Source organism: Vicugna pacos, chromosome 10 (genome assembly GCF_048564905.1).
Source record: "Vicugna pacos chromosome 10, VicPac4, whole genome shotgun sequence".
Lineage (NCBI taxonomy): Eukaryota > Metazoa > Chordata > Mammalia > Artiodactyla > Camelidae > Vicugna > Vicugna pacos.
Window position 1 is genome coordinate 47848856 of NC_132996.1, and position 19848 is coordinate 47868703.

A 19848-nucleotide genomic window follows, 5' to 3' on the forward strand; every position below is an offset into this window, starting at 1 on the left:
GAGACCACAATGCATCACACTCAGAATGCCTTCACAAGGCAGGCAGGGTCTTCTTTTCCCTCTAATTTTTGTCCTACATCATTCTATGCTGCTCTTCAGCCCCTAGACCCTGCTGCTGGAGAGCACATGCTGTCTTTCTCTTGCCTTCCAGATCCACTCTCCACCCCTGGCCTCCTTGATCTCCATCCAGGGGGCTGATCCGTGTGGTCTACATGGACATGGGACCTTGCTCCAACAGCTTCCGATTGATTTGGCCATTAGAGAGCTCCTTCAGGATACTAAAGGGAAGAGAAATAAGTCTGGATATTTCTTCCTCCAGCTTCCTCCCCGCAGGGTGTCCCTGGACTAGTTCAGCCTCAGGACTGGTCAGTGCTCCTCTCAAGGGACCTTGTCTGTATTACTTTCTCCTTTAGGCTCTGGTAACCATTCTTTTTCTGTTCTTTTGAGCCTAAGGTGATATATGTTCCTCTGCTTTTGCCTGCCTTAGGATATAATCTTTCATGGTTTTGCTATATCCTGCACAAATTTTTATAAAAAGGTCCTTTATTTTACCCTCTTTAAATTAACCTATTTTGAATATACATCTATTTCTTGCTGATACCTTGACTGATACATGTACTAACTTTCTTTTATATATTATCTTGAAAGTCTCAACCTGTCACCTACATCAATGGCTCAAATTAAGGCCCACTGGATGATTGCAAAAATTACCCAAATACTCTCCCTGGCAGCCATAATTTTCCACTGTATCCTATACCACACAGCCTGAGTAACCTTTCTAAATTAAAATCGATATTGTTTTCCTCCTTAAAGCCTTTAGTGACTTCCCATGTCCCTCAAGTTAAAGTCCATGTCTCTTAGCGTACAAGGTGGTAAACCTACCTTTCACCCACCTCTTCCTCTGCCTTCCACTTTCCCGGCCCTCTTATTTTAAGTCCCACCCAATCACAAAGCAGACTGTAAGGAAGAACTCAGGTAAAGGTAACTTAGTAAGGCGATGCTCTCAGGAAGAAAGGAGGACAGGAATGTGAGGAAGGGCCAGAAAATGTGCATTTAAAAGCCAGGCAGGTGCAGTTCAATTCCACTGGAGGGCTCCTGTGAAACTGTGCGGATCGGGCTTCAAGATTCCCCACCAATGGACCAAAAGTCTAGGGCATTAACCACTGACTCCCATCCCCCATTGGCTGAGGGTCACTCCTGAGGTTGTTGACTCCCCCGACACTCCCAGGTTGCACTCATGTGCAACTGAGCAAGTTCCCAGGCAGAGAAGCAAAGAGGCGCAAGTACTTAGATTGGAAAACCGTCTACAACAGCTTCAGGTGAAAGCAGAGGTAAACTTAAGGATGTGGGCTGATACAGTAACAGCATCTATTACACCCACGCCCCTTATGCAATGTAGCCTGTAGCTTAGAAATGCCAAACTCCCCCGTCTCATGCACTTCCACCTTTGCAAGAACTCCTTTATTCCATTTGTTCGATCAGAAAGTCTATTACTCTCACCTCTTTCTCACACAACTCCCAAAGCCCAACTAAAATATGACATCAGAGCAACACCCCAGAAACAACAATCCATGTTTTCCTAAGTTCCTAGATCATTTATTGATCACTCTATTTTAGAATGCAGACCCATAAACTAATAAATATTACATGTTATTTTATTTCTCCACCATATTTATTAAGTGGAATGATCTTAGCTTTGTTGATATCTTTGTGCCTCAGTTTCCATATCTGAAAAAAAATACATTCCCCATAGTGTTAAAAAAGTTAAATGAGTTGGCATGCATAGAGTGCCCAACACTTGACCTGGTGGAGATGATCCAGAACATTTAGTTCTCATCGCTGTATCTAACCCTCGCCCGTGTTTGCATCTCTGTGTCCCAGACACCCAGCACAATCCCCAGCATCCATCCTGACATAGTAAGAATGCATCGATGGCACTAAATGGTCCCATGTCATTCCCATAACAACTCTGTTACAGGCAAGCCAAGGATGATAGGTCTTGAAAAATAACTTTGAAAATTTGAATTGCAGGTAAATAAATGTTTTGTATCAGGACAAAGAACACAGTGATAGGTCTGTAACATTGTAGCCCCTCCCATTATGTCAGAATACAGGGTAGAAACTCCGCTATGAAGAATTCTGACTAACTGTAGTAATGATAGGAAGCTGGATTCCAATGGTTCTGGAATGATCCGACCTATTGTTTAAAATGATTTTTTTCTTCCAAAAACAACAGTTTTAAATGCTCCCTACCTCCTTCTTCTGAAAAGCAATTTCAAGGACAATGTGGGGTTAACTAAAATGGCATATGTTTTAAAACCTCAATATAAATACACCGAATAGCTCAAATTGAGTTTCTTTTGCCCTGAGAGTGTGATGAGTTGACATATGTCCTTTTAAAAAAAAACTAAGATTGGAGCAAAAATGTTTTGTTAGAAATATATGAGTCAAAGGCCTTAAAACATTTTAGAGGAGGGACACCAACAAAATTTGGAAGGTTTCATGAGTCATTGTATTTAAAATGTGACATCAGTATTTTAGAAATCAGGCAACCTGGTAGTCCTCTTAGGGCTGGACTGTGAGACCACCGCTGCCCTCAACTCCTAGGGTATCAGCTGAGGCTCCCTGCAACATTCTGGGAAGAAATTTGTCTTAGTGGAGAATATACACTGGTTTTTAGGAGACTTCATCCACTGTTGAGTGAAAGGGTGAGTGACTGAAGGAAACAATGACATTAAGAAAATCCCTCTTGGCCTCAGTGTCTTGGCACATTTAAGGAGAGGGTCAGATGATGGTCTCTAAGGTACTCTCAGTTCCGTAATGTGAAATCCCCATCTATGTCAAGTAGAAAGGTGAGGGTCCTTCTCTTACTGCGGGTGCTTCCTCCTGTCACTCAGAGGGATGAGGAGGCAGCGATGGATTTCATTTTCCAGAGTACGATTTCGTCATGGATGTTGAGGAAAAGGTGATTACCCCCTTGAGCTGAAATCAAAATTTAAAAAACCATGGAAACGACAAAGTCTGTGTACAGGACAAAGAGCAAACCTACTCTCATAAGGAATCTGGTGTTTGTGGTGGAAGCAGCCCATCAATCATTCATCTAAGTGAGTCCTGGGAAGGCAGGCGCACACAGCTGAACGGGGTTTATGAATACAAATTTAGAACTACATTCACTTGGGTAAGAGTCTGGTGCTGCCCTGATCACCTGAGCTGCCTTTAGCAAGTGACTTGAACTTTTCACGTCTAGATTCCTCTGCTATAAAATAGGGAGAAAAATAGCTTGTTCTCCAACAGGGTTCTTGTGAGTATTCCACAAGTTAATACATGTAAAATGTTTAGAATGGTGCCTGCCATGTGATGCGTGCTCAGTAATTACTGGGTATTAGCATCACAGTCCTCCAATGTCATTCAATTTCCATAAATATCAGGGAAATAAATGGTATTAATTTTTCAAAATGTATCAAAATAGATCAGTAAATTCAGACTTAGCTGGAAGAGTGTGCTTGAGAGTCCCCTTGTTATAAATTAGTATTCATCATGATGAGAATGACGATTATCATTTATTTATTGCCAATCTTGTCTTACAGGAACTGTCCAAGGAACTGCATATTTTCATTATTGCATCCTACCAACAAATCTGTGAAGGAAAATATTATATAAATTGAAAACCTGAGTCTCAGATATGTTAGCAAAATGTCTTGTATAACAACTTTCTAGCTAAAGTTGGAATCCTGAAGAACCACAGCTCACAATTATGTCTAATAGCTCTGGAGCTCATTTTTCTTTCCATTTTAACAAAAAAGAACACTATGCCTATGAAATTAAAGTTGAACTGGATGGACTTCAAGAAAAAGCAATACAGAAACAGAAAAGATAGGAAAATGACCAGATGGGTTAAAGTCTAAATCTTGAACCTGGTTCAGGATGCCCAAGAATATAAATATATCCCATCCTCTTCATTTTAAGGATTAAAAAAAAAAAGTGACTAGGAGAGTTGAGCTAGTTATGCCTCTGACCAGAGTGTCTTTTAACTCTGTATAGTCAACAAAGCCAGAATAAACTTGAAAAATATCACAAGATTAAGGGAAGCTATGAAGTGGGGAACAAAAATGTAGAATGAAAATGAAAATGATTAGAGATATAAGATCTCTCAGGAAACTAAGGAAAGACAGTGGTGAAAGGATCTGGGTGCAAGTCAGAATCCATGCAACAAATCACTTGATTTCCTAGGTGATTAGATTGTCAGGAGAAGTAAATGACAGGTGACACTGGCTAGGGTGAGGGTTGCTGCAATAGAGATGTTGGGAAGGACCACATTTGAAATACATATTTTCCAAATAAATATACCATAGCTTGTCAGTTATCTATTCCTATATAAGAAAACTCCCCAAAATCAGAGGCTTAAAGTAACAACCATTTATTTGCTCAAGATTCTGCCATGTGGGCTGGGTTCAGCTGGGCAGTTTTTGGCTGGTCTCTCGCGGAGTCCCTCATGAGGCTGAAATCACCTGGCCGGTCAGCTGGAGCTGGATGGTCCTAAGTGGCCCCAGCACTCATCTGTTGGTTATTTGGGGCTGCCAGCCAGGGAACCTGGATATACCTCTGCGTGATTTCTTCAGCAGACTAAGCCTAAGCTTCAAACATGCTGATAATGGCATTCTAAAGGATAAACCTCAGTGTTCCAGCACTTAACAGGTTGCTGCTTTTGTCATGTGTGTTGGTGTCCTATTGACCAAAGCAGCAGTCCTGGAATACAAAGGATGTGGGGCAGAGCTCCAGCTGCACCATTTTCTAACGCAATAACCCTGGGCAACTTCCCTCATGTCTGTGAACTTGAGTGCCCTAACGTACAAGTTAAGTTCATCAGTTCTTCTGGGGCTTAAGTATGGTGACCTTCAGTGTAAAAAAACATACGAAGGGTATTTTTTTTTTAAAGGAAATGTCAGTTGTATTTAGAGGTTAGTTTAATTTACAACAAAAAGTTCTATCACCAAATCTAAGCCCCGATCCCTAGTAATCCCATTTGGATGACTTCAGTCATTACCAAAGTCTTCACAACCAAGTAACCTGGTGGGAAGAGTGTTTTATTTAACATCTACCGCCATGTGGCAGTTGGTCAGTTGTTCTAAGAAAAGTGTTCCCTTGTGGATTTAATAATCAGCTCCCACCTGCTCTCAAGAAAGTGAGGTGGTCTAGTCTACACCTCCAATGGCAGCAACTCCCCTGCGCTGGGTGGGACCTCGGTGTCAGCTGTGCAAAGAGGAGCATGGTGCTTTTGCCTCTAGCAACTTCCTGGACTTTAATTCCTCAGGCCATCCTCAGATGACACTTGTTAAGATTCCTTGAGAATGGAGTTTTCTTAATAGCAAATGACAGGCCTCCTTCACCAGCTTTGGTGAGGAAAGTAGAAAGGAAAATGATACCATTTTCTTCTGTCTAGTAGTGGAGACCAAAAAAAAAAAAAAAAAAAAAAAAGGCATTACTTTTGCTCCTGGCTGGAAAGAGTTTCTCACAACCCTAATCAACAGAACCCTGTTTCACACAGAGGCTTGTGGAATGGTAAATGCATCCAAACACTGAGGTTCAAAATAGGTCTCTTCATTGGTGTAAAATTGCTTTGGGGGTTGGAAAAGATGGGTAGGGAATAGATTTTTGTGGCCGGCTATACACTGGGGACTAGACCTACATCTGCTATTATCCTCTTTTAGAAATTCTGATAATCTACGTTAAATATCTTTGCACAGATTTGGTCTAGCCCCACTCCAGCCCTAGAGCCTGGCCTGGTGCCTTATACAGTCTGGGGAACTCAATAAATATTTTGTACAAATGAACAAGAAAGAAATAAACAAGCACAACTTAAGAGGCGAAAAAAAAAAATCAAAGATGTAAGACCCTTTCCTCTGGAGGAGATTTTCTCCCCGAGGAGACAGACATCTGGTATTCCAAGTACTGGGAACTGTCCTTGGGCCATGTCTCTCTACTTAAAAGGCGTAACCTTGTTTAAAGTGCAAGCCAGTCACTTACTGTGCATAAAAATAGTGACTTTTAATTTTATTCACTCCTACATGGTCTACACAAATAGAAGAAGAACTTCTACATGATTGTAAAAACAATGAACATTCTAAAACAAATACATAATTGGATTTGAAACAGAATTGAGACACAGTCACATACATGCAATAAATGTCCCTCTGCAGACACTGGCTTGTGCTCTTCCTTCCAATATGCTTATAAGATTAAATGGGGCAACACAGACTTGGTGTGTCCGCTTGTTTGCGAGAAAGTGGTATCCCAGGATTCATCCCTTCAAAATGAGTACAGCCTGGCTCCAATCAGTGCCTCTGTCTGCCTGACTTCCATCTCCTACCACGTGACTTAAATTTAAGTCACAAGAATTTTCCTTTTTTCCTACCATTGACAGTGTCTTCGGTTTAAGTGCTCTCTGCACTAAATGCCTCCATCTCTTTATTTTATTCTATCAACCTTTATTATCTATTACAACCCAGACCCTGTACTCAGCCTTTAGGGTAAGAAAAAAGGGATAAAGAATTGTGACAACAGTCTATCCGGGGCAAGAAAAGTAGTAAAAACAAAACCAAAAAGTCCCTAGAGGAGACACCACGATTTCTTGGGCTTTGTAGCCCAGTGCCTAGGTCAGTGGCTGGCAAGTGTATCTTCAATGTTGATGCAAAGAAATGCTTCCTATCAGAGATAAATACAAGACCTGGGATGGAGGGAAGATTCTGGCACAGTTTCAAAGAAGCTGAGGCCTGAAGGGTGGGTCAGCAGGTAGATGAAGAGGGGAAGGGTGTGCCAAGGAGAGGTGGCCTGTGTAAAGGCAGGCGGAACGAGCTGGGTGTATGGTGGGCTCAGAGGGTAGAAGGTGATGGGTATGGCTTGTGTGTTGACATCAGCTGTGTTGGGAGTGGTAGCAGAAGATGAGCAGGAGATGGGTAGCAGGAGACATAATCAGAGGCCTGGCTGTTGTCTTAAGGAGTTGTAACTGTATTACTACTTAACTTGTAACATGTGACAGTTACACATCCCAGGTTAATCTCCTTGGGGCCAATCCCTATGTAACAGTTTATTTGTTGCACTCTAACTGCATAGCACAGTGCAGTTCACAGAAGGAAATCACTCATCACCTTGACTATCACCATCAATATCATCATGTGACATTTTCTGAGCTCTTAGTATGTGCCACGTCTTGCTCTGATATTTAAAAAAATGTCAACGCCCCCACTGAGGTAGTAACTGTCCTCACTATACCTCGGGGGGCAAACACAGGCTTGTGGAAATTTAGGTAACTTCTTCAATTCCATCTGGCTAGCAGATGCCAAAGCAGCTAAGATTTTTCACTAACTTTGACTTCAGGTTTTATCCCTCTAATGCTCCACTTCTCCTGATAAACATCTGTTGATTTATTGAGTTTATATTTTTTCTCTGTCCCCAAATAGTTGCATTTGATGATCATTTTAACTCTATTTCAATAAGGTTCATTTTCTTTTCTTTTAAGCTAATAATGTGATGAGGTGGGCAAGGTGGACAGATGTGGTATTAGGTCAGCCTAGCCACTGACCTTCTGGACCAGGTATGAAGCCCACCTCCACCCCAGCCCCATCACTCGTATACATTTATTCTGGTAAATCAAAAAGTGCAGAAGTCTGAATGCATTTCACCAGCTATGATAAGCTTTCTCTCCTCTTCACATTTCCCAAAACTGACAGGTATCATTAAAACCTCCTCCATAATACTTCTAGCCATTAACTAAGTCCTGGTCTCCATGGGAAGAATAAATGAAAGCACATTTTTTTAAATGTATAAACTGAATCTTCAGAGGTACAGCGTTGGAGGTTGCCATGGAAACTTCTCTCTCTCCTTCCCACTGTTTTTGGCAAGTTTTTTTATTAAACAAAATAAAACAAAAAAAAATTTAAATGCCCTCATTAGCCCCATCTCCATTTCCAGCAGAGTCAGACCATTTCTTCTAAATGTCTTATGGCCCAAGTCATCGGCTCACGATTCCCTGAACACTAGAAAAACATGTCCTTTAGCTCTCCCATAGTGAGAACTGGGGACTGAATTCATTCAGTCACCATTCAGTACATGTAATCCAGACTCCCTATCTATAAAGCTCTGATCTAGGCCCTTTGTGAACAGAGACCCGTAAAAAGGTGTCACTTAAAGGAGTCAGTCATCTACTGTGAGGTAAAATGAGTACATGGCTATGGTTTAAGGCAGCATCTAAGAGAATTTCAAAATGCCATAAGGATTCACAGAAAAAAGCAATCATATCCAGGTAGTGCCAGCAGTAAGGCTTCTTGGAGGCAGTAGCATTTAAATTGATCCTTGAAAGCTGACTTAAGAATTAAAGGGCATGAGGTCAGGTTTAATTATACCCCTTCTTCTATGTCAGGCTAAAGAGCCTAGTCTTTACTTACTGGAAAAGCTATTTTTGAGTCACAGTGTTGTATGATGTGATGTGATATGATATGACATGATATGATATATCTAGATAATAAATCTGAAAGGATCAACCAGTGTGGGGATATGATAGCATTTTCCTTCCCACATATCAAGCTTAAGGTAGAAAAGACTGTCTCTCCCCAAATTAACTAACTAGATAGAAAAAAAAGTCACAAGAATATTTCTTGTTTCAATGCTAAATGAAGCCCTAGCCAAGGATGAAACTAAACCTCTTACAAAGCACAGTGAAAGAGTTTTAGGAGGAAGGGCCCATGGTTCTTCCCTGATAGATAATGACTAAACTTTTCTATATGCAAACTAGCCGTATTCTTCATTATTTCCCTTGGTCACATATTTTGTACCACATTTACTCAGTGGTGGAAATTAGGAACCAGAAACTACTTTAAAATAAAGAATGCTTAAAATCTGCTCTCCTTACATGGTCATTTCATTGAGGCAAAGGGCAGAAACTTGTTTATCTTGGACTTAATAATTCCTGGGACTTAGCAGCTATAAGCAAGTTTTTGTGCAGTAGAGTAAAAAGGCTTCTTGGACATCCAGCTAGGATGCTGACCCTAAAAAAAAAATCATCCTCCTAGACCTTGAGATCTTCTAAAAAATTTTACTCTAAAATTTAACCCAAGAGCTATGACTTAAGTCAGTGTTTCTTAGCCTAGGATTCCTAAAATGAAGTATTTTTGAAAGAGGGGAAAACAGATGTTTATGACAAATTTTTGCTACTTTTAAAGCTTAATTGAAGTTCTCCATTTACATATGGCAAGACTGGAAAATTCCTTGCTTTTCACTCATCTCAGTGGTCACACTGCCTGTATCTCATGCTGATCAGGAGATCTAACCCAGAAGCTGTTTAAGTCTCTGGTTAATTAAAAATGGGAAAACAAATTAATTATTACTTAATATATGCAGCTGGCTTGATAGCAACTTTTTTTTTATAACAGTGAATCCATAGAAGATACAAAAATAAAAATGAAATAATCCTTAGGTATAAAAATCTGGGACCCAGCAAAGTCTTGTGATAGTTCAACTAAGTACCTGTTACCTCCGTTATCATATTAAGAGGAATTCATCTTTCACAGGCACTGGGAACAGGACATGGGACAGATAAACTTTGATGTAAAAGGTGGGGGAGCTTGACCTCCTTCACAACTTAGTCTTAAGCGGGCCTTGGTCTAAGGCAAGTATTTACATATCATTAAAACAGCAGCATAACTGGCAAACAGCAAGCTCATCATATAAATGGCTGTGACTGACAGGTTAAGTGGAATGAAATCTCAGAATTATTCTGCCATGATGGCTTGTGACACAGGTTAACAGAAAGGTTCAGTGAATTTGCGAATCAAGCTGGGAATCTCAATTAAGTCTAGTAAGTTCTGATTCTGGACTCCGAATCAGGAAATAATAGATTCTAATTGCTGCTGACTTACTGTGTGACCCTAGGCAAGTCAGCCGCTTTTCTTATAAAATGGATACAGTGCTTGTTGCCTCTGAGTCACAGAAACACAGTGGAGGAAATTTACGCACGACTATTCTGAGTTCTGAGGAGGATATTTAGAGTCTTCCCGGCTCCAGAAGCTAATGGCTCTTTTGCCTTGGTGTATTTAATCTTAATTGATATTTCTTCAGCTTTACTAATTCCAGGGAGGCCAGCTATGTCTAGACTTCTTCAGGGCCATTTCACATTGCTGTTATTGAGCAAATTATAAAGGGGAATTCACAGTGTAAATCCATCACCTTTCAACCACAGTAACAATGACACCAGCTTCCTTAAATTTATATTGTTGTTTTCTTTCTAAGAGCTCTAAGCCCTTTTAGCTCACTTTGACCTCAAAGCATCCCAAAGAGGGACTCGTACTAAAGTCTCCAATCCCCATTACGGATGGAAGAATCGAGAATCAGAGATAAGTAACTGGTCCAGGGAGATGGAATGAATTTTCAGTAGAGGTGAGATTAGGACACATATCCCTTGACTTTTTGCCTCGTAGGAACAGCTTGCTCGGTAGAATTCAACCGAGAGATGCGAAAGGATGCACCTCTCTCAAAACAGTCCCCTTATCAGCTTCCTAAAGTGTCTTATACTTGCCCTGATCCTATTCCTAAGACTAAATAATAATTATTATTGTTGTTGTAGCCAATAGATACTGAGCATATACCTCATGCCAAATATTTATGACTCGTTTAATTTTCACAGCAGTTTTAGACATGTGCGCAATGACAGGCAGCAAGGTTAAATAACTTAACCAGGGGTCACACAGCTGGTGGATTAAACATTAAAAGCCCTTATTAAAGGACAAATGTGACCTGTTTTGGGAGTGGTAGGATGGTTGACAGGAAAAGGGTGAAACCCTTGAGTTCAGATCTGAGTTTGAAACCTAACCCAGCAGTTCATGAACTATGAGCTCTTTGGTATGCTACACATCAAGAACAAAATGAATTGTGTTACTCCCTGAGTGAACTGTTTTCTGGTTTCCCATTGCTCTAGGTCTCTGCATGTTTCACATTTCCTGCCTCTCCAGCATCATCTCCCATCAGCCTCCTCCCTGCTCCCTGGGTCAGATCATACACCACCACCTTCTAGTTTTTCAAATGGGCCATAATCTCTCTCCTACTCCAGAGCCTTTTCACATCCTGTCCCCTTCTATGGAATGTATACTCCACCCCATCTCTCACTTTGCATCAATAGTTAAGCACCCCCATCACCTATTAAGGGACCCTCATCTGAGTCTAAATTGCATGACTCCACAACTCTGTGTGGCATTCATTATTCTTTATGTGTATTAGACAAGGACACTGAAGTTCAGAGAGGTTTAATCAGTTGCCTCAGGTTATATTAGTTAGTACCTGAGCTAAAATTCAAATCTAGTTCTAACTCCAAAGTTTGGGGTCTCTACACTTAACCAAGCTGCCCCTGATCCTGCTCTCTGACATAGCTGTAAAGAAATCAGGGCTGCCCAGTCCTTTCTTGCTACCCATCAGTTCACTACTGAAAACTAGGCCACCACAGGCCATACGTCTTAGACCTTGCTGACAATACAGGACTAAAGTCCACACTGCAAAGGAATATGTGAAATCCTTCAAAACTCTGCCCTCTTGGCCCACCTACGATACCTCGGCCAAGTGATATATCCCAACAGTATTCCAAAGGAAGGCCACAGTCCTAAGCAACTCTGTTCAATTCTTCCTCCTGAAAGTGGTAACCCAAAAGGAACTTCTGATAAAATCAGGGTCACTGAGACTGGATTGTTATGAGGATCACTTCAGCCAGTCAACTTGAACTTACTTTGAAAACTCCCTGTTATTACGCCATTGGTTCACTCATTGGACACATTTATAACGAGGGACCGTCACGTGATGCTCACTGCCTTGCGTCTTTCATATACTGTAGAGAACAGGCAAGACTCAGGCCTTGCTGTTTTGCCATCTTGGGGGAAATCAAATGAGAAACAAGAAAACAAATGGAGCAATAAATATTTGCCAACTGTGACTGTGAAGGAAACCCAGGCAATAATGAAGGGGGCAGGAGGGGCTACTTCACACGATCTCTTCGTGGGCCTGAAAGATGTGAAACAGTGTCTACCACGTGCAAAGAGCTGGGGGAGAAAACTCCAGCTGGACGGGGATGACAAATGGCAAAGTTACGATTCAGTGTGGAGTTTGATGTGCTCATGATACTGAAGGAAGCGAGGAGGTTGAAACAGGAGAGTAAAATGAGAAGACATTCATTCAGCCATTCACAGACCTCTAGCAAGCCCCGCCGGGCATTATTCCAGGTGCTGGAGATAAACTAATGACAAAGAGACAGAGAAGCTCCTGTCCCCAGGAGTTGTTATTCCAGCAAGAGTTTGGAGTGACAGGTAGGCTTCAGGCCTTTGGGGTTTGATCAGTCATAGCCAGGAGTTTGGAGTTTATTCTAATTAGAATGAAAAGTCAGGAAGTAACTTCATGTCATAAATATTTTAAGAGCTCACCCCAGTTTCCTCTGTGTGATGGCAGGCAGAAACCTCCAGAATTACTGCTGTTGTGATTTTGATGATTATCACTAATAAATATCCTGAGTCGCTCTTCCCTACGTTTTTGAAGACAGAAATCTTGTCAACAGAGTGACAAAAATTTCAAACCACTAGAGGGAATCGTTTACAAAAAGACACCAGCAGAGAATGGTGTTTGCTCTTGGAGACTGTTTTCCTCCAGATTCTTTCTAAGCTAAAGCCAACTGACATATTAGCCAATAGCATTTATAAGGCAGAAGCCCCTGATGCAAACTGAAAGAGAGTGGAAGAAACAGAGACCATCTGTAAATACAGGGGTAATTAATAATCAATCATGTCCCATTTCTCTCTGAGCCTTTTCTATCCCTTTCTAATCACAGACTACTTTAGAATGTTAATAGTCAAATTCCATTTGATTCTTCTAGGAAAAGGAGAGGGTAGCTTTCACATCCTTTTGCAAGAAAGTGGACTACCTGCCTCCTTTGTCCTTGGGAAATACTGCTCTCTCCTGGAAAGAACATGGGTTTTAGACTGTGAAATCCTGATCCACATCCCAATTCTAGTGTTAGCTGTTAAATGTGGCTGAGTTACTTAGCTCCTCAAAAATGAGGAGTTAAAAACAGGTATTTAAATAAAAAATTGTACCTGAACGTTCACAGCAGCACTATTATACACAATAGCCAAAAAATGGGGGGAAAAAAACCCCCAAATGTCCATCAGCTAATGGAATGGATAAACAAAATGTTGTGTATCCATACACTGGAATATTAGTCAGCCATAAAAAGGAATGAATATTGGTATATACTACAACATGAACGAACCTTGAAAATATTATGCTAATTGAAAGAAGCCAGACACAAAAAGCCATATATCATATAGTTCAAGTTATAAGAAATATCCAAAAGAGGTAAACCTATAAAGACAGAAGACAGAACAGTTGATGCCAGGGGCTGGGGAAGTGGCTGGGGAGTGACTTATTAATGCGTACAAGGCTGCCTTTCTGAGTGATGAAAATGTTTTGGTACTAGGTAGAGATGATGACTGTAACACTGTGGACATGTTAAATGCCCCTGATCTGTATACTTTAAGTGGTTAATTCTACATTTTGTGAATCTTAACACAAATTTTAAAAAAGGTGGGAGTCCCAAGAGCCCTCTCTCATTTTGAGTAGTTAAAGCCCAAATTTGGCACAGAAGTTATGTTTGCAAAATATGTTTCATGGAAACCTAGAGTTACCGATGGGCCTTTGGAATCCTGGAATAACTATCTTTTCCACTTTATATCTTGATATCCCATGTCAGATTTAATATCTGCCTTCCATAGAGTTCTTTATAGGGGAAATTTTTTTAATCCCATATTATAGTGGTCAGTCTTTATCTGGTTTTAAATTAAAGAGGTTAAAAAATGATAAGCTAAGGACTTAACTTGAACTTGGGAGTCTGTATTTTATATTTAAATTATTTCTGATGTTGAAAAGCATTAGACACTTTAAAGGAGCTAACAGATTAGCCTGTGTTCATTAAGCAATTACTCTTAGACTTGTGGTTTCTCTTTGAAAAGTATAATGGTATTTAAACTTGGTAAATAGTTTTAAAGTCACCATATTAGTTTTCCTGGAATTGTTTAAGTATTTGGGAAGGTTTTGATTATTAGTCATACCTCAAACTGTTTAAAAAAAATAAATAAATTGGGATAAATTGGGAGTTTGAGATTTGCAGATACTAACTATATATAAAACAGATAAACAACAGTTTATACTATATAGCACAAGGAACTATATTCAATATCTTACAGTAACTTATGGTTTAAAAGAATATAAAAACAAATATATGTATGTTCCTATATGACTGAAGTACTGTGTTGTATACCAGAAATTGACACAACATTGTAAACTGACTATACCTCAATAAAAATATATTTAAAAAAAAAACAGATAGAATAAATGAAGTCTACAGTATTTGAATCAGCTTAATAGATCAAGTTTGGAAATGGAACCAAACTAATCAAAATGATAATCAAAATATGCTTGACATATAAATAACATAATAAAATGAAGTAGGAATTTTAAGGAAAACCAAAGTTTCTGAATTTATAGAGTATTACTTTAAAAATAAGCACAAAAATCATCTCCAAGGAAATCTAAAATTCACTTTGATATTTTCCATTCAATAAAGCCATCCACACTCTACCTAATCTTCTGTCACGAATGCACATACATCACCTCCCTTACCCAGCCCATGTTGAACTTTTAGAGCTTAACTCTCAAGCACAGTGCAGGATAGCACAGCATTCTGACTTTACTCGTGAGCCTGCATAGCTTTGCCTCTCTTTTCTCAAAATATAATTTATAACTATCTTAGTTTCCACTTGCAAGGGATGCCAAAGAAAGAGAGGGAGAGAAGAGGGGAGAGAGAGAGAAGAAAGAAAGAAAGAAAGAAAGAAAGAAAGAAAGAAAGAAAGAAAGAAAGAAAGAAAGAAAGAAAGAAAGAAAGAAAGAAAGAAAGAAAGAAAGAGAGAGAGAGAGAGAGAGAGAAAGAAAGAAAGAAAGAAAGAAAGAAAGAAAGAAAGAAAGAAAGAAAGAAAGAAAGAAAGACAGAAAGGAAGAAAGGGAGAGAAAGAGAGACAGAAAGGAAGAAAGGAAGAAAGAAAGAGAGGGAGGGAGGGAAAGAGAGGGAGGGAGGGAGGAAAGGAAGGAAGGAAGGGAGGAAAGGAAGGATGGAAGGAAGGAAGGAAAGAAGGAAAGAAGGAAGAAAGGAAGGAAGGAAGGAAAGAAGGAAGAAAGGGAGTGCTTCCACTTTCAGAGAGCATTCACCATTAATTGATCATGCTACACTTCCCTGCAAACCCTGGCTATTGCCTTAGAATCTTTCTCAAAACAACCTTTTAGAGAACTGCTACCAAATTATCAGAAATAATGCACAGGAACTATATTCAATAGCTTGTAATAGTCTATAATGAAAAAAAATGAAAAAGAATATACATATAACTGAGTCACAATGCTATACACCAGAAACTAACACACTGTAAATCACCTATACTTCAATAAAAAAAAAAAAGAAATAATGCACAAAATGAAATCTGTTCATCACCTCCAGTCTTCACTCCTGAATTATTTTGTCAGCCCTACTTCTCCATCTGGTGTCCCTTAAGGAATAAAGTAAAGGTAACACTCTGTACCACTTCTGATATATGTGGTTGCCTGGCCAGGTTCCACTGAAAAAAAAAGTGACTGCTGAACAACACGTCTCGTATATGCTCCCAATCTATTCCTCAGCATAGAACACATTCAAATTGACTACTGAGAATATTCAAAGCTAGGTAACTCCAAGATGGAGCCTTGCCTGTTGCAAAAGTCCAGAGAACAGAACAGTCTCTTTCTAGAGGCCACAGACACTAACTTCTCCATGCTAGGTCTATCTCCAAATTGCCCTACAGCTAAAGAATTAAACAGTTCATGCTATCATTGCACTTTCCAGGCTAATTAAATGGAATCATCCTCAGGACCTGTCATTCCCTGGACAGCCTTTTGAAGGAATACAGCATGGAAGCTCTACTGCAGTGGTGTATTACGGCGTGTTAATCTATCATCAGGATGCATTACCAGTAATTCTTCTGATACATTAGTGAGTACACTGAGGTTTACTAAAGGTCAACTACATCATCAAATGAGTTTCCAGCTGACAGGATCACTTAAAATTATAGAACAACGAGTCCAGAAGCAAATTCATTAATGGATTTTATTCTCAAGATAGCTCCACTGATGCTCAGTTCCCAGAATACTTAACTAATTCTGCACAATAATTCCAGATGCTACCAGATTTGCAACACCTTTCCTCCGCACTCAACTCCCTCACTCTCACACACACACACACACACACGGCTTTTGTGCCTATTTTTGGATGGTTCTTTACCTCCAAATCTCTTTGCTTCATCATATCTTCTTTATTGCATGAGTTCTTCTCAGCTGTAGAAGTATCACACAGTAGAACCAGGACTGTGACGTGGTGATCCAAAAGTGGTACATATTCAAAACTTTCTTTCTAGAACATCTTGACACCTGGCAATGATTCGTTTATAGCTCAAACGATCTCTTTAAGAAAATAGTATTTTCTTTACTTAATTTTGTCTGTTTATGTAATTCAACCTAGTATATATGTGTACACAGTTTAGAAGTAGAAATAGATATATGGGAATGGTTTTCAGATAGTTTCAGATGGAGAACTGCCCTTTAAAAACGAGAGATTTTTGCTTCTGGCCATGATGGAGTCACTGGTACAGGCCTTGTGAGAGGGTTCAGTGCTGAGGAAAGGTGTTGGAATATAGCACAACAAGAAGGGCAAGAGTATGATCCAATAAACCCAACATTGGCCCAGCAAGGAGAGTAGTGCCAAGAGGATTTTCAGAAGATGCAGAAGTTCACCCATGTTGGAAGCACTTGGCTTTTTATCACTTGTTGTCAGAACTAAAAATTCCATTGAAGGTTCAACTCTTTATGTCGACTGCTGGGTGAAATAATTCTCCCCTCTTTCCATCAAGATTCCTCAGTTAGAAGCACTTGGTTGCAATTAAAGTTGATATTTCAAATAAATACCAACCATGATGATAGTAAACATACAAATAAATATGACTCAAAAAGCTAAGTGCATATTTCCTTTTATGCTGACAGCACACTATTTTCTAAGTGAAATCAATTGTTCATCAAAACTTCTGGCTATTTCCAAATTATTTGTGGATTTTCATGAATTGTTGACGTGATTTTGTTTGACAGAGTTGTCCCTAGCCAAGTGATGTCCCTGTCTGAAGCATAATGTATCGCGGTAAACCACATCCACTCTTCCGACAACTTCCCCAATTAATTGGTAGTCATCCTATGACTTGTGGTCTTGCTAAGCAGAGAATTTCTGTAAACTCTCCAATACCACTTGCTTTGCGAGCCTTACACCACTGTTCTCTGCAGTCCCTGGATTCTAAGGAGGGGGAAAGGAGATGAAGGAAGAGGGAGCGCCCCCGCCAGTAGCTGCGTTGGTGATGTGGTATAAGCACTGTGTGGCCCAGCCCCGTAAAGACAAGTGGGGAAGCACTGGTGGGCCACCAGGCTTTGACAGCCCCAGCAAACCAAGCACGCACCCCTCCCCCAGCCAGTCTCAGTGGAGATTAACCCTGAGGGCAGAAGCAGGGAAGGGGGATGATGGTCTGATAACTCCTATTCCCACTTCCAGTGTAAACTGGACGTGCCCTGCAGAGCCCTCTTCCTGTTCAGGCAGACATGACCTACAGAGGCAAAGTCACTTAACAGACAATATGTGAGCTTCCAAAAGCACAGGTCACCTCTGGAAAACTCCAGAACACAGCTGGGGCTGGCACCACTGAAGACGGAGCTGGCAGAAAGGGCTCAATAGTGTTTCAGACATTACCATAACAAGGACAACCATTCACCAGTAGTCACTGCAACATCCTGTGATGATTATCTTGCACTAATTTCTCTACTCATCACAATCATTATTGCCAAGAGACGAAGAAGACACAGCAAGTGTCAAACTGACGACAACTCTGTGAATATTAACCACGACTTCAAACAGTAGACTACTCGACCAGCAATGGCTCCAGCAGTAAACACAGTCACTTCACAGATCCTCAAGAGGCCCTGCTTCTCCTGTTTTTCTCCTCTGGCACCCTCAAAAGGCTGGCTGTCCTTCCCTATGCCTGTCATCTCAAAGCCACACCATAATTCTGAGCATCACACAGCCAGGAGTAAAGGAAGGGAAAAGGAGGAGCTGAGGCCACAGTGACAAGACATTCACATGCCTCTCTCCTTTCTACCAGTAATGAAAATCATTTCCCCAAAACTCCTCAGGAAACCTCCTTTTATTCTAACTTTTTGCCATGAAAGAGAATTAGAAACAGAGTCATATGCAAAAAAAGGTCAAGAGGAATGAGACCTTAACATCTTGGTTAGAACAATTATGACTTATTTTCTTGAACTGGTTGGGTAAAGGCTAACTTCTCTGAGATCTAGAACTGTCTACAACTAGTACAAAATGAGGGTTCCTTTAAGGAAAGAAGAGGTAGCACCTGCTGAATGGCATCTGCCATAACTGGATTTTATTTTGCAGATTTATTTACAAATATTATTAGCATGACCATTACTATTACTACTAGTAGTACCATCATCTTTCATTGCCAGGAAATTCACTACACTAAATGCTTTATTTAATTTACACAATACTCTTCAAGGACTGAAAGGGCCAATAAAATTCATACAGTTAGACAGTGTTTGATTTCATCAAAGGCCTGCATGATTCCAAAGCCCAAATCACTTCATGTTCATATGATGACCCATATTTCTACACATGGGTGAATCTTAAAAACAGCCCTCTTCACAGTTCAATCTTGGCATCGTCCCTATTATTTAATTCCATGCAGAAGGATGCTTATCGAAAACGAAGGTAACTCGTTACTCTACCTTTGTACATAATTGTTTTTAAGTTGTGTAAAGACATGCATTACTTTTATCAAGTCCTCGAGGGAAAAAAAATTTCGATGATGCTACTAGGAAGTGATGGTAGCCCAGGAGTTCTCGTCCTGGGAGATTAAATAAAATGGTCTGTGTGTGCTTTACAAACCCAAAGCTCAGTGCACAGTGAATGATCAATGAATGCTAGCTGAATGAATGAATGAATGAATGAGATTCAAAGACTCAGAAAGTTGTCAATTTGGATGCTTCTTTTGCAGCCTAGAATGGCTTATGAACATGTGTGCTGTGAATCAGCACAAGGGGAATAAATGGAAATATTTTTGTGCAAACTTTGCAAATCACAGATGGGCAACAGGATTTTGAGGTGGAAGACATAGGTTGGTTTGGGTTGGTTGCTATTGACCAAAAAAAAATATTTCATAAATAAATTCCCCTTGATCTTTATTTTTCACACCAGTATCATTACTTCCAAAGAGTATTCAGAGCGGTCTGGATTTGGATAAGCTGAATACATTTTAAAATAAATGTATGTTAAGTTATATTACTTTAAATAATTAGAGTTAATATTTTTCAAGCATTTATTAAATACTGGGCGCTATGCTAAGATATTCAAATGTATTTCATTTAATTACCAGGATAACACTGTGAGGTAGACAGTCACTAGAGCTTTAGGTGGTCCAAAAACTAACACAAATGTCTTAGCAAGCCTGAGTTCTAAATTATAAGACAGATGAAACAATTAGATGGAGACCAAAATATTATTACATATCAGGCTGATCAAAGAACATGACTTTAGATCTGGAGGAAACAGCCCCACCCCATCTCAGGTAGCAATACACTACGGTTGTCTCCTGAAGGGTCAGGCTTCTTCAGTGACAAGACCACGAGCTGGCCCAAGTT